The following is a 16,232-nucleotide window of genomic DNA, read 5'->3' as shown; positions in this document are numbered from 1 at the left end:
TTTTGTCAATAGCTATTAAAGTTCTTAGAGATGTAATAAAATGGTTATTCATTACAGTATGCACCACTCTCATAATTCAACTGCTGATATAAGAAGCAAGTTAGAGAGCAGCTTTAGAGGGCTGCTTGCATAGCTGTGGAGACCGAGCCTGGTTACATTTCAGAGACGGTAACAGATGGATGGTTTTATTGCTGCTAAGTTTAAAACAACCAAATAAACATGTTGTAAATATCTAGATTAAAACTGGAATTCATTTATTTATAAAACCTGAAGGGTTTTTTTCTGCAGATCTAGCTGGAACATAATTCATTATTCAGCTTTAAATGTATACAAGGATGTACAGCTGTAATGCACAGCTGTAATGCATTTAAAGCAGTTGCCATCACTCCAGCAGTATAGAAGTTTATTCAGTTAGCTGTGATTCTGATGCCTTGCTAATTAGAGAGGAAAATAATTATGCTCAGTTGACATCCTTTGGGGGCACCTTTCCACTCAACTTGATCGTAGATGTGCAAATTAAAAAAGATAGACCCAGAACGCAGCTAAAAACTCAATTATCTCCTGTGACTCAGTAGCAAGAAACAGGTGGACATGAGCAAACGATATCATTCCCTATCCTTCTACAGTTAAGTTCTTACCCGTCACAGACAGACTGTGATAGTTTGTCTCCGCTAAATTTCTTTCCATTTTAAGACTTTTGTTCTTTTTGATGTTAGCCAAAATGCTTTTTTCTCAGAAAATGAGGGGGAAAGTGAAGGTCGAAATGCTTCTTGTGCCATGAAGTGATGAAGCTTATGTGTCAGTTCAGTTAGGAACATCTTTAATCAGTCATCTGCCTGCTTTCCTGGGCGTTAGTTTTCTGTTCTGTTCGCTAAATCACTTCCTCTTTCCCAATGCTGTCCGTCTCAATACAGTCGACCCCCGCCTATTTGGGGTTCGGTATTCACGGGTTTACCTACTTGCAGTTTTTTCTGTGGAATGTAACTCCAAATTATTTGCGGAAAATTCGCCTATTCGCAGATTTTTTCGTAGAGCATCTAAAATGTTCGCTACATATTCTCATTCTATCCACACGAGTGTTCGAGTGTATGTAAGCCATATATTTTAAGGGTAATGTTGTAAGATGGCTTTGAAATGGTGTTTCAGGATGATAGTTTAAGGTATTTTTGATGTTTGAACTATTAAAACAAGCACTTTTAAGCATTTTAAGAGAGGGTTTCATTTTTCAAATTTTCAATTCGCAGGCGGTTGTGGTCACCGACTGTACTGTTGCCCTTACTCTAGTTCAATCAACTTCTTGCCAACCTTCTTTGGGTCAATCAGCCTTGACTTTGTGTAGTTCAAATCTTTGCTCTCAGTCATTCTCCCTTGCAATCCACCTCCTCCCCACCTTGATCTCACAGACACCTCATTTGGAGCTCCATCCCCCAAAATCCTCCACCCATCTACACTCCAGGGGGGTCCTATCCTAAATCCTATCACCACTGGGACTCCATTCTGTCATGATGGGTTCTTCGCTATCTCAATAAATCATGTTCTAATTCTTCTAAATGATCTTTTCTTATTAAACTGTGAAAAAGTATTTCCCCCCTTCTTGGTTTCTTAGTTTTTATGTATTTTTCACACTTAAATTATTTACATCATCAAACAAATTTAATTTAAAAACTATATTTTATATTTTCTCCTGTTATCATTGTCTAATATTACAAATTTGCTTGATGATTTGAATCATTTAGATGTAACAAATATGCAAAATGCTAAGAAATCAGGAAGGGGAAAAATACATTTTCACAGCAATGTAGCTTTTTAAGAGAGGACCTTGAGTGACAAAGTGATCTGAAAAATGCATAATTTTTCTTTTCAGGTGTTAATTGGTGGACTTCATGGCTCATTGTGCCGTGTTTGATTCAAGTAAGTGGTTAGAAAAAAGGAACTTCAGTAAAAATACTGTAATGTAAGCTGTTATCATCCACACATGAACGAAAAGAATGTGATTTTAGCTGATGGTAGTTTTTGAAGACATTTTCTAATATTACACCAATTCATGTGGTTCTGAACAAAAGGACGAGTCAAATAAATTAGCTTCTTTTTAAAATGAGGAATGAGCTATTTTTAAAGCTATATTTAAAGTTTTGCTCTGGCTTTTACTCATGCAACACTAGTCTTGCATACTAAGACCTGCATTTGTGGTAAAAAAAGAACACTTACTCTTTGTCAGTTCTAAGATGTATCAGAATTTGAACCTGCGCAGGTCTTAAAATAAGGTAAATAAAACCTCAGATTAACAGTAATATACAACCATTACACGTGTCATTATTTAACAAAAACTAAGTAAAAATGCAGAAGCAGTATGTGAAAAACCAAGTACACCCTTAGTGTTTCCATCAGAAAGAAGAAGGTAAGTCCCTGCCAGCTGCTAATCAAATGTACTTGATTAACTGATCATCACCTCTATAAAAGCAGATGTTTTGGCTGTTTGCAGGTCTGGAGCCTTCAGATGTGCGTTAACACAACGCCAAGGAGGAAAGACATCGGCGATTGTTGCTGCCCATCAGTCTGGGAAAGGTCAAAAAGTCATTTTCAAACAATTCGAAGTCCGTTATTCTACAGGGAGAAAGATTATTCACAAGTGAAAAACATTCAACACAGATGCCAGTCTTACCAAGAGTGGACATCCTAGCAAATTTACCCCAAGGTCAGGCTGTGCATTGCTCAGAGAAACTGGAAAAAATAAGCAAATGTTACAAGTCAGATTCTACAGGCCTCAGTTAGCATGATAAATATCAAAGGTAGAAAAAGGCTTGTTTGAAAGATGTTCAGGAGAAAGACTCTAGTCTCTAAAAATAACATGGCACCACAGCTTAAATTTGTAAAACTGCAAATTGTCATTTTAGCATCTTTTCAATTAGTACCTCCTCAGCACTGTTCGCCATGATTTTCGGGCTTTTCCATTAGGTCAAAGTATGTGGTAACAGCTGTTTTTTTTAGTACCTGCTCAGCTAGGTTTCCAAGCAATCCGAGCATGTACTAAAATGTGATGTCGTCACACTGCGGGCCTCCGATTGGTTGGTCAGCATCACTCGATGAGTCGTGAGAATCAAACCAGCGAGGCAAATGGCTACAAAAAACAACACCGTGCTCCCTGACGCTGATGAAAAGCCAAAGACTGAGCAGCAGGTATATCCCCTCACATTCATGTCACATTTCGTCACAGGATGCTCTGCAGGGTTGCCATGACAACAACCACGGACATTAGGACTGGAATGTAATGGAAAACCAGTCGATCCAAGCCTAGTCGTGGCGATCCATGCTGAGTCCATCAGAGTAGGTACTAATGGAAAAGGGGCTTTACTAACAGTGCATAAATCACACGTACAAACATTTCACACACAAATCCACATACCAACTGTCAAACACGGTGGTGGAGGAGTGCTGATTTGAGCTTGTTTTGCAGCCACAGGATTTTGGGAACTTTGCAGTCATTGAGTTGATCATAAACTCCTTTACCACAAACCTCAATGAAATAAAGCAGAGGAAATTCTGCTTAGTTGAATAAATAACGTTTCCCAAAGTCTTCCTACCTCTGTTTGTTTTTTGTTTTTTTTGGAGAGATAGGGGGCAGGGGGGTGTTAAACAAAACTATGGGACATAATTACGACACTGCAGCCAGCACAATCAAGGCGGAAAGGTGCCGTCAGAGGTAGGAGGGAAAGTGGTGGATAGATTGGACACTGCTGGTGCTGGGCTCACACCACCGAGAACAAAACAGAGGACCCTCTTAGTTATGGTGGCGAGGGAAGCGTAGCGCTTGTAAGGAAAGTGGAATGCTGTTTTGATGATGACAGTGTGCCACCATAGGTTTGACATACCCTTTTAAATTTTCCTTGTAATGATGTAGATGTAGCGTGTTGTCTGATGTGTGCTGAGGTGACAGGTTTTCTTTTCTCTGGCAATTTTTGATTTGGGATTTTAAAAACACTGTGAATCTCAGAAAACAGACAATACCGCTGCAGAAAGTAAAATACAATAAAAATAAAAGCATTTATTAATGAATTTATACAAAAATGACCAATCAGTACCAATATTTCAGAAAATAAAATGCTGTGACAAAAAATATAATATCAAGCGAACAAAACTGTGCTACAACAGAGATAATAATATGAAAACGCATAGAGCAAAAAGATAATACTTTACCACAGATAGCAACAGCAATCCATAATCAACATCATAACACACTTACACAACAATACTTAAGAGGCAACCAACACTTAAAAAAGCCCCTCTAAAGCAATACCATAGATAAAACAATAAAAAAGCAGGCAGATAGAGGGGGAAGTACAAAGCCAAAGCTGCATGCGATGACAAATCTAAAAATCTAAATCAACTATATTAGCCAAGTGCTGAAGACAAACAAAATTGTAAATGTGTTTTCCAGCCTGAGATATTAACTGCGTTAAGTATGAGATGCCTCTGCAGACAGTTCCACCAGCCGGGGTGGAATTGATATGAGAATAAAATTGAAGTGTAAAATGTTATTTTACAGCCAGTAAAGAGCTCGTGTGCACAAAAGTGTAGGTTGTTCATTACTGAGCATACGCTGCTTTAAGTCGGACTAAAATAAAACTATGCTGACGGCAGAGCGACTTTTTTCAAATGTCATTTCAACTGCTGTAAACTACACAGAGTCCTTTTCTTCTATTGCTGGAAAAATACGTTTTTCTTGACTTTACTGATCAAGGTGCCTTACCTTAGCCGTGGCCCGACTGCAGCAGTGTTGTGTTGTGAGTTTTGCTTGGGCAGAAGAATATAAACACTAAACCTTTTATTCTGAAGCGCTGGCAGTACAGTTAATACCGATCTGTTCTGTTAAAGCACGCTGCAGATTACAGTGTATGCGCTTAATGAACTAGATTGAAATGTAAATGGGGCTCACTTGAAAGCAGCTGTTTAATGTGGAGTCTGTTTGTACTTGTGCTTTAACAAGGACGTCAATTTGAATGACCTTGTATTAAGGCGGCATGTTGTAAACTAGAGCCCGGATGCTGTTGGACATAATTTCCCTTTTCAACGCTGCCAGTTTTGGATCCTAATAGTCCGACACATTTTCTTTAGTTCCTTTTTGCTGTGACATTTAACGGCGTTATCGTCAAGACATAAAAAAACAGCAACCGTGTCAACTATGTCAATTAGAGCCACAACAGAGAGAATGCTTCTGTTTCAACCAGAATCACAGTCTTAAAGGTAGCTCTCTATGAAAATAAAAGAGCAAACGTGTGGGTTGTTTGTGTCACTAATGTCACTCATTTTACTTTTAAAGCAGGTGCATTTTTGGAAAATGTGCTCTTGAACTAAACCTGCCTTGCGTTAATGGAAGCTGTGCTGCTGGAGGTGCGGGTCTGCAGCCCTCCAGGGATCCTTGATAAAAAGCCATTAGTCTCCTGTGGGCAATACCTGGTACTTTACAGTATATAATGGACTTAACATGCTGGTCGTGTAGCTTTGTGTTCTGAATTTTATCCACCTTACTGGGATTAATCCCTAAAGGCTGATAGATGCTAAATGAATATTTATGACCCCAAACAATGAGGGTGAGTAGTGAGCACTGGGCCTCCCCTCTCACCACAGGTGTGTCTAAGTGTGTGAGGATGTGTGTGGTTGTGTGCCTCTGAACCGGCCAACATAATCAAATCCTTGTAACATACTTCCAACTGGAGCACTTTACTGCAACACAAGTTTATAGATTTTTTTTTTTTTTCAGGAGTGAAATGACGCCCTGCTGGACACCAAATTCACTCTGTGAACAACTTTTTTTTTCTCTTGGTCTGGGCTGTGTGAGGGCAGAGCTGAGAGGATAGTCAGACATTTTCAGCTGCTTTTGGTTAAGCTTTAAAGATTATTTCTTATATTGTACTTATTTCTTACAAGTCTTCAGTGCTATTGCCGGAAAATCCTTAAAGTATAACTTGTACACATATACTTAATTCTCTTTCATTCAGTTCATGAGGCACTTCGTGCACAGTATAAATGGTTTCAGAAGTTTCATCTTCAGCATTTACATCGTCACCATCTTGGTTGCAAAAATAAACAGATGTGGCAAAGAAGGGCAGGTCTGACTGTGGCTGATGGCTAATGACTTGTGATCAGCAAATCAGCTTCATTCCACAGATGATCCTTCATTTTGAAACATGGCTAAGATTTCCAAAACACACTTAATTTTTGTAATCAATATGGCCCAACATGAGTGAGTGAGCCCATAAACTCAGCCGTCAAGAGAGAAAGCTGTTGTGTCATCGACTCAGAAAGACCAGAAGAAGTCTTTTTGGTGGTCTTTAGACAGAATTCAGATTTTAGGCACATTTTCTAACCCAGTAAACTGTCCAACCTGTTTATGGTGCCATCCTATGAATTAAGAGTTTTGCTGTACCTAGTGACAAACCAACAACTCTCAGTGTAATGTTTGCCTTTTTTTTTGCACTTAACAAATGAAATAAATGGCATTCATTGAATAGTAAGTAGGACTACTCAAAATATCAATTGGTTCTTAACATTTGGTAACAGCAAAATGTTCTAGCCTGACAAAATTTTCTCTTATAAAAAGCTTTTTGGGGGTCTGCACGTTGGCTGAACCAGCTTTTTTTTCTTGTCCAAATCCATAAACGTAGTGTCCTTTAGTAACTTGTTGATTTGAATAATTGCACTGTGTGTGGTTCTCCTGGTTCTTACTGAGCTGCACAGAGAATTTCGTTTTTAACCATGAAAACCGGTAGTGTCACGCTCTGCCCATCGGGGTGTACATGAACACGGAGTAACCTGACAGTGCCTCAGATTTGCATTAAAATCTTTCTGATGTTATTTTAGGAATCTGGAATGGCTTTCATGCAAATGGTAAAACTCTCCCACACAACTGTCTTTTTGGTGATTTAGGGCACTTCTTGAAATTGATTTTGCTGCAATGCAGTTCGAGCCATCAAGCTAACTCGCTCTTTTTAACATCAGCCGTTTGCTATGGTTGCACGAAATTGCAAATCAGCGGCTGGTGACACTCTCTGTCATGTTTGCAATGAGAAACAGAGAAGAGAGGTAGAGAAGAGAGGAAGCCGAAACAGTATCTAACACCTGCAAATGGAAACTGTCACAGCTTGATAACAAACCTAGAGGAGGTGGAGCAGAATAAACACTAAGCTCTCTAGTGTTGCTGCTTAATGAGGTTTTCAATGATACAATTCAGTGAGATGGAAAGAAGCGACTGGCAGTTGTGAATGTGATTCACAAAGGAAGCCAAATCCTTTGACCTCTGCAAGGATCTGTAAGTCTTAGTGGCCATACATTTTGTTCCTTTCAATGACCGAGATCCTATAGAAGATCATAAATGGAGTCACCGCCACGGCTGGGCGCTCAGCTTCATCTTTGATTTAGTGCAGCGAGACAGGTAGAGACACTGGTGCAGCCTTGCATGACCAGAGGCAAATGAAACAGGAAACTGACCACCTCATCTTCTCAAGGGTGTCTGTGGATGTCTGAGGTGTGTGGGTGTGTGGTGGTGGAGATCAGGTGGGGTGGGCAGACGCGGTAAGGTTGGGGGAGTATATTTTACTAATGAGGACATACTTGCTGTCACCTATGGGTGTACAAACAGATGATGCAGAAAAATAAATTATGCATCATCATTGCACCTGAGCATGTATACAGCTGAATACTGCAGAGCTGTATAGCCATCTGCTTAGTGGCAGTATTGCTTTTAAATGCACATACAGGCCTATTGACCGGTGCAAATGCAAAAGATGACAGCATACAGATTGCTTGCTGTCTGCTCACTTTAGCTAGTTACCCCTGTAAAGATGTGTACTTAGAGAGTTTGAGAAAAAATCTATGAGCCGAAGCTGAAAACGTTAAAGGCACCTGACAAACATCAGGACTGCAGCCTTTATTGGAAATGTTAGAGGGGTGGATAGATTGTTTGGACATAAGGAACAAACAAAAGCACAAAACAAAGAAAAACAAATTCAGCCACGAAATGAATAACAACGAACAAAATTTTAGGATTAACCTCAACATGAGGTTGTGGTTGGAAGTTTACATACACTCAACATGGCTATGAATGTCATGGTAATTTTGCCAGAAGCTTGTTGATGGCTATCAAAAGCAAGGTCAACTATGTATATATAGTCCAAAAAATAGTCAAAAAAACTGGACAAGTGGACATTTTTGACACTTTGTTTCCAGCACTGGAGACTGAATGTGTGTATATATGTCACGCCATAAATAAATTGTTACAACGGTTATTCTGAAATACTTTTAAAATCTTCCATCCGTGTGTGCTATCTTGCTCCAGATATTAGAAAGCGTTTTTCTCCGTCAGTGATCTTGTTGGTAAGATTTATGATCTTCTACCTGTTCAGAAACATAGAAGTGTGGATCTTCCTTTGATGTGCACGCATGCTGTTCTAGATACTTACTGCATAAACATCTGCAAAGCGTTATTGGACTGAAGATCAAGGATCATGATTGTCTGCAAACGGAAGAGAAAGGTTAGGGATAAACAGCACTATAAACTCTTTAAACAGCAAATTATGTGGCCCATAGGAAAACCCGTTGCATACCTGATGTCACTAATAGCATCTTTTATTTGAAGATTTTAGAAAGTCTAGTAATAATCAAAAACGAGAGGCAGATTTGTTTTTAATTAAACACTGAATGTCTCGAGTCGGAGGTGTTTGGCTGAGGCCATTAACCAGAATGACTTTGAATGATTTAACTAGTATGGAGTGTTTCTCAAGGGGACTCTGAATAGCGTGCCTCCTCCTGAGACCTAACCTGTGATCCTTTTTTTATTACAGGATGACTTTGTGAGAGCTAGGCTACCTGCGACCTTTAACTCCTTGTGCTGGTCACGGTTCACGAGTCCCCAATCCATTAAGGTGTGAGAGGCATGGGCTTCATTACAAACGAAACGGTCTGTGCACATCGGGAGGAGGAGAGAGGAGTGTCTTATTAAAAAAGTGGACTTCTTTGCCTCCAGCTGTACTTTGAGGGTGACAGGAAAAGCCTTCGTCTTCATGGTTCTGCAAGTGGTCCAACTTCATTATATGCAGCAGTGACACTTGAGCCACAAAATGCCAAAAGTCCAAAAAGATGACTTTCCAACTGTGTGACTATGACCAAATGCTGTTTCGTTTAGCTGATGCTTTCATCCAGAGCTTTTTTACGGTCGTCAAACACTGGCATTAAAAGAACCCTTAACCATGGCAGTCCACATTCAGTTCAAGGACGTTTGGAGCATTTTATTCAAAGTTTGCTTTGCTTTTCTCTTTCAGTCTGTATCAGTTGGACAGGTGCAAAGAATGCTTTTCAAACAGTGCAGGTCACTAACCCTGACAATGTAATACAAACCAGCAGTAGGAGAGAGGTATTAGAGAACACATGATGATATCTTATATCAAACCCTGGAAAGAACAAAATGAACTGAGGGCAGTCGAGTGAGATGCTACTGGTATATTTCTTTATGTATTTTTAAGCTGTGAAAATCATTATTCACAGTAAAAAAATAAATAAATCCCTTTTTAAATAAAAATAAAAATATTCCAAAGACTAAAAAAATCATTCACCCTGTGTACAACAGTATTTCACATATTCTGTATCTGCTTGTTACAGCGTTTAAACAAAGCAACAGTATAAAATGCTGACACTGAGTTAAGCATCCAGACCCAAGAAACTGTGTTTTTATGGCTGCGGCATTAAATCAGGCTGAAATCTGTTAGACGTATTGAGCATAATTTTATTCACATCCTCCTGGAAGTCATCCTAGTGTATTTGTATCTCTGGAAATCTGGGGGATATCCACTAGAATTCAAATAAAGTCAAGATGGTTTTAGTGGTATAAACACAGAAAAAAACACACACGTTCAAGTCTCTTATGGTTAGCCATTGTCAGATATATCTCATATTTATTTGTCCTTCCCCTTGGAGAGTTGAGGGAAAGCTGTTTAGTGTGATAAGCTAAGACATATGTCAGTCCACAGCACATTTTTTACAAACTTTGCAATCTTACTTTCTTAGTTTAACCTGTTCATCTCTGGTATAGCGATTTCATTTTGGCTTGAAGTCTAAGCTGTGTTTACCACTACTAGATTTTGAAAATCCCCTTTACCTTAATGTCACTGACCTAAGCAGCACGCCTAGTGAAGATGAATATACTCTAATTTCACCGTACAATTTTTGACCAACTCTAATGCGCTCCGATTTCACACGTGCACCTTTTGGACACAATTCCGCATGATTGTAGTCAAAAGTTCATTATAAAAACAAATAAGTGCGATCAGTGTGGCGACACTGATAACAAGGTTCTGTTCCTCATCTCTGTAATGAATGGAATAATCATCTCAGCGAGGCTGCTGTCGAATAAACGTCAGCACTAAACCATTTCTCTTCCACACTTCTTCTCCCCCAATGGGCTCATTAGTGTGCTGCTGAAAGCTGCGCTCCACAGTTATACAACATATTTATTATGTAGTGGGGTTTTTTTCTGTATTCTACTTCTTTGTCTTCTTTGTTTGCACAGCGACGTCCTGCACATTTCACACTAGTGCTGTAATCGAAACTACTATGATCCACTATATTTAATGTGGCTCTCAGTCATTCTTTTCCCAGTAAGAAATCTATAGAAAAATGACACATGCAGTGGGTTTATGTGTGGTACTTGGATAAGATCCAGAAACTGTATTTGTTTCAAATGTAGAGCCGTTATCATGAACTCATTTAGCTCTTTTTTAGCTAACCAACCCTAAAAAACTGAAGCCAGAATAAAAGCATCTTCACCTTCAGTGTGAGGTTTATGACCTTTTAAAGGTTAGTCGCTTTCAGCACATTCGTCTGACATCAGCACTGTGACGTGAGAAGAGAACATCCTCGTTACAACTGCTGTCAACAAGATCTGTGATGCAGGAAACATCGCACAGATGCAGGGTTGGCTTTGCTCAGAAGACACACTGACAAGCTTGAAGTTGCACATCTGTTTGAAGCATGCAGATTCAAGAAAAGATGAAGAAAATGGGCTTGATTTCACAGTAATTTTAGACTATTTACTTTTCGTGCTTTAATATAATGTTTGATGATGAAAAGGTCAGGCATTTTCTTCCTGGTATATTAAACACATTATTGCTTTAATACTTTATTCAGTGTATACTTTAGAAAAACAAACTGTTTTCTTTTGCAGTGCAGTTAAAAGGACAAATGGAATCCAATCTTTTGGAAATTATACTACTTCTTTCTACCTATCTAGCAATAGGTACAATGAAATCATTGTAATATATATATTTTTTGTCATTCTCTTAGCCTGAAAAAGTGACCCAAAATACAGAAAATGAAAACATTTTTTTTAAATTGTACTGTTATAGAGGAGCTACTGGTTTGAGGCATATTAATTCAAATGGCTTTTTTGATAAACCAGTGTGAGTCAAAACTTTTAAACTGTGCATGCCATGTCCGTTTGTATCTTGTACAGGACAGTGGTGACACAGTTAAGGCAGGATCATGTCTTTGTTGCGAGAACTGTGTTCCCATTACAATTGCCCAGGTTCCCCCAGAGACAGGCACTTTCTGGTCTTCTGGCCACCTTCTGGTAATTAGTGATTCTATCCTGGCTGTGGATATGAAGTAGACAAAGTGCTTGAGTTTTAATAGAGCCAAATAGAAAAGTGGTGTACAGTGGTGCCTCGCTATAACACGGTTCACCTTTCGCAGCCTCGCTGTTTCGCTGATTTTTTTTTTGTGTGTGCAATTTTGCATGCTTTTTTGTGTTCTGCATCCTGATTGGCTGTAGCCAATTTCAATCAATCTCCTCCATGAAATGTCTCCTGTACAGTACAGAATGTGTTCAGCTTGTCAAATTTACATAAATCCTTGATCGCTAGCAGTGTGACTCTGAAGTGCTGTACTGTATGTTTGTAAGTTTTCTCCCCAACAAACACAACAATGTCGACGAAACGTTTTACACCGTCAAAGGCACCTGCGGTAGCACCCAAAAGGCAGAGGAAGATGCTAATCATCACACAAAAAGTTGGACTTCTGGATATGCTAAAGGAAGGTAGAAGTTACCGTATTTTTTGGACCATAAGGCGCACCGCATTACAAGGCATATTAAAAGCAAATCAAAACAGTCAGATAAGTCAAACTTTACTCAACTCATTCTTCTTGCTTCCTCCACTTCTGTACCATTGACTCATTAATGTTGAATTCAAACAATATGTGGACTGTCCCACCAGGGGAGAGAAAACTTTAGACTTACTGTATGCTAACGTCAAGGATGCATACAGCTCCTCCTCCCTCCCCCCACTTGGTAGGTCAGATCATAACCTGATTCACCTCACCCCCCGCTATGTGCCAATTGTGAGGAGGGAACCTGTGACCACCAGGACTGTCAGGAGGTGGTCAGAGGAGGCAATAGCGGAACTACAGGGCTGTTTCGAGGTGACCGACTGGGAAACACTCTGTGAGCCTCACGCCGAGGACATCAATGGGCTTACTGAGTGTATCACAGGCTACATAACTTTCTGCACCGACTCCATTGTTCCAGCTCAGACTGTTCATTGTTACCCAAATAACAAGCCGTGGGTGACTAAGGACATCAAAGCCCTCCTCAACAACAAGAAGAGGGCTTTCAGAGGGGGCAACAAAGAGGAGGTGAGGAAGATCCAGGTGTTACTAAAGGACAAGATCAGAGAGGCTAAGGACAATTACAGGAGGAAGCTGGAGTGGAAACTCCAGCAGAACAGCATGAGAGAGGTGTGGAGGGGCATGAAGACCATCACTGGATTCAGGCCAACCAACAGCAGGGGAACTGAGGGAGGTGAGAATAGAGCCAATGAGTTGAATCTGTTTTTCAATAGATTCGACACCACAGTGTCTGCTCCCACCCCCACAACCTCACCTGCAGTCAGCCTGGAATCCAGAGCCACACCACTGTGCCAGCCTCTCTCTTCACATGTTGCCTCCTGTGAGATTCCTGACACCCCTCCCCCACCCATCACCTTCACTCAATACCAGGTTGAGATGCAAATGAGGAGACTTCACTCAGGCAAGTCTGCTGGACCAGACGGAGTGAGTCCCCTTGTCCTCAAGACCTGTGCCCCCCAGCTGTGTGGAGTCTTTCATAAACTGTTTATGCTGAGTCTGAGTCTGCAGAGGGTCCCGGTGATGTGGAAGACATCATGCCTCGTCCCTGTACCAAAGACGCCTCGTCCCAGTGGCCCCCAGGATTACAGGCCCGTGGCACTGACCTCCCACATCATGAAGACCCTGGAAAAGCTCATCCTGGACCAGCTGCGACCCATAGTAAGACCACATCTGGATCCCCTTCAGTTCGCTTATCAGCCTCGTCTCGGAACAGAGGACGCCATCATCTACCTGCTCAATCGTGTCTACACCCATCTGGACCAGCCGGCGAGCACTGTGAGGGTCATGTTTTTTGACTTTTCCAGTGCTTTCAACACCATCAGGCCGACCCTCCTGGGTGATAAGTTAGCAGCGATGCAGGTGGATGCTTCTCTGGTGTCCTGGATTGTTGATTACCTGACAGGAAGACCACAATATGTACGTCTCCCACAGTGTGTGTCTGACAAGGTGATTAGCAACACAGGGGCACCACAGGGGACTGTCCTCTCCCCCTTCCTCTTCACCCTCTACACCACAGACTTCAGCCACTGCACAGAGACCTGCCATCTTCAGAAGTTTTCTGATGACTCTGCGGTGGTTGGATGCATCAGCAGGGATGATGAGACAGAGTACCGGGCTGTGGTCGACTCCTTTGTCACGTGGTGTGAGCAGAATCATCTGCAGCTCAACGTGGCAAAGACCAAGGAACTGATCGTGGACTTCAGGAAGACCAGGAAACACTTGACCCCTGTTTCAATTCAGGGGGTCAGTGTTGACATTGTGGAGGACTATAAATACCTTGGAGTACACATTGACAATAAACTGGACTGGGCTAAAAACACCACAGCACTTTACAGGAAGGGCCAGAGTCGTCTCTATTTATTGAGGCGACTGAGGTCCTTCAACATCTGCCAGAAAATGCTGAGGATTTTCTATGAGTCTGTTGTGGCCAGTGCGATCCTCTATGCTGTTGCATGCTGGGGGAGCAAGCTGAGGGTCGCAGATGCCAACAGACTTAATAAACTGATCCGTAAGGCCAGCAATGTTGTGGGGATGGAGCTGGACTCCCTCAAGGTGGTGTCGGAGAGGCGGATGCTGTCCAAGATAAAGACAATGTTGGATAACACCTCCCACCCACTCCATGACATGTTGGTCAGCCACAGGAGCTCGTTCAGTGAGAGACTGAGATTACCCAAAAGCACCACTGAACGACACAGGAAATCATTCCTGCCTGTGGCCATCTCCCTGTACAACGCATCCACTTAACACACTGTTTGCTGCTACAGCTACACATGTTTCTTTTCCAAATATTTATTTATAAGTGACTTATGTATGTATGTATGTATATATATGTATATATTGTACTATTCTTAGTTAGCGTATTGTCTGTCTTGTCTTAATGTTGGTTTAAAATGGAGCACTGTAACAAAAAATAATTTCCCCCAGGGATCAATAAAGTATTCTGATTCTGATTCTGAATTCTCTCGCAGCTGCTCTATTCTCATGTTCTGGACCTGAAAAAAGGGTTTGATCTTTGGTTTCGTTCTATAATACTGGACTTATTTTTCTACCAAGGTTTGAACTTTTACAGCCTTAACCCTTGTATGGTGTTCGGGTCTGTGAGACCCGTGTTCAGTTTTTTTCAAAAGAAAAATTAAACAATTAATTATTTTTTCACGTGTAAATGTGTTGTGTCTTTCCACTCACTCCACTTGATTATAACTGATTTATTTATAACATTTTATATAAAAGAAAAACGAGAAGCACATTAATTCATAAATGTGATCTAACAAAGGTAAAGGGAAAAAATTAACCATGTTTGCTGTTCATATGTCTTGTAATTGGGATGAAGTAAACATCTGTTGAGTAATTTAACATAAAATTGTTTGATAGTGTTAATTTGGAAAGCCAAAACTCTAGCGGGTCCACCAGACCCATGAACACTGGCTGAGTAACAAAAATACGAACACCACACAAGGGTTAAAACATCTATAATAATTGTAAAAAAGAAAGATGGCTACTTCGCAGATTTCACCTACCGCGGGTTATTCTTAGAACATAACTCCCGCGATAAACGAGGGACCACTGTATAAATGTCTGGTCAACGGTAGTTAGGGCTCTAACACACAAAAATGTGCATAAGCATGCTCGCTTATTTCTGACATTGTCGCAGTTATTTATTGTTGTAATTATTTATTGTCAGCAGATTAGATGCAATTCTCCCATTGCAGCTAACAACAAGCCTGCTAAACAACAATAGCTGGTTATAAGCTAATGCTACGTCAGCTAATGTTAGGCTGAAGGGTCCTAAAAATCCCACTGATGAACCGTTTGAGTCCAACAATGTCAGAGCCACTTCAAAGGAAGTTTCACTAATTCAATTCAATTCAATTCAATTTTATTTATATAGCGCCAAATCACAACAAAAGTCGCCTCAAGGCGCTTCATAGATACAGAGAAAAACCCAACAATCATATGACCCCCTATGAGCAAGCACTTTGGCGACAGTGGGAAGGAAAAACTCCCTTTTAACAGGAAGAAACCTCCGGCAGAACCAGGCTCAGGGAGGGGCGGCCATCTGCTGCGACCGGTTGGGGTGAGAGAAGGAAGACAGGATAAAGACATGCTGTGGAAGAGAGACAGAGGTTAATAACAGATATGATTCAATGCAGAGAGGTCTATTAATACATAGTGAGTGAGAAAGGTGACTGGAAAGGAAAAACTCAATGCATCATGGGAATCCCCCGGCAGCCTACATCTATTGCAGCATAACAAAGGGAGGATTCAGGGTCACCTGGTCCAGCCCTAACTATATGCTTTAGAAAAAAGGAAAGTTTTAAGCCTAATCTTAAAAGTAGAGATAGTGTCTGTCTCCCGAATCCAAACTGGAAGCTGGTTCCACAGAAGAGGGGCCTGAAAACTGAAGGCTCTCCCTCCCATTCTACTTTTAAATACTCTAGGAACAACAAGTAGGCCTGCAGAGCGAGAGCGGAGCGCTCTAATAGGGTGATATGGTACTACAAGGTCATTAAGATAAGATGGGGCCTGATTATTTAAGACCTTGTATGTGAGGAGCAGGATTT

Source organism: Copadichromis virginalis, linkage group LG19, assembly GCF_057382275.1.
Source record: "Copadichromis virginalis isolate Kocher_CV1m ecotype Utaka linkage group LG19, C_Virginalis_male_GT1.1, whole genome shotgun sequence".
Taxonomy (NCBI): Eukaryota; Metazoa; Chordata; class Actinopteri; order Cichliformes; family Cichlidae; genus Copadichromis; species Copadichromis virginalis.
Note: the sequence above shows the minus strand (reverse complement) of the source record.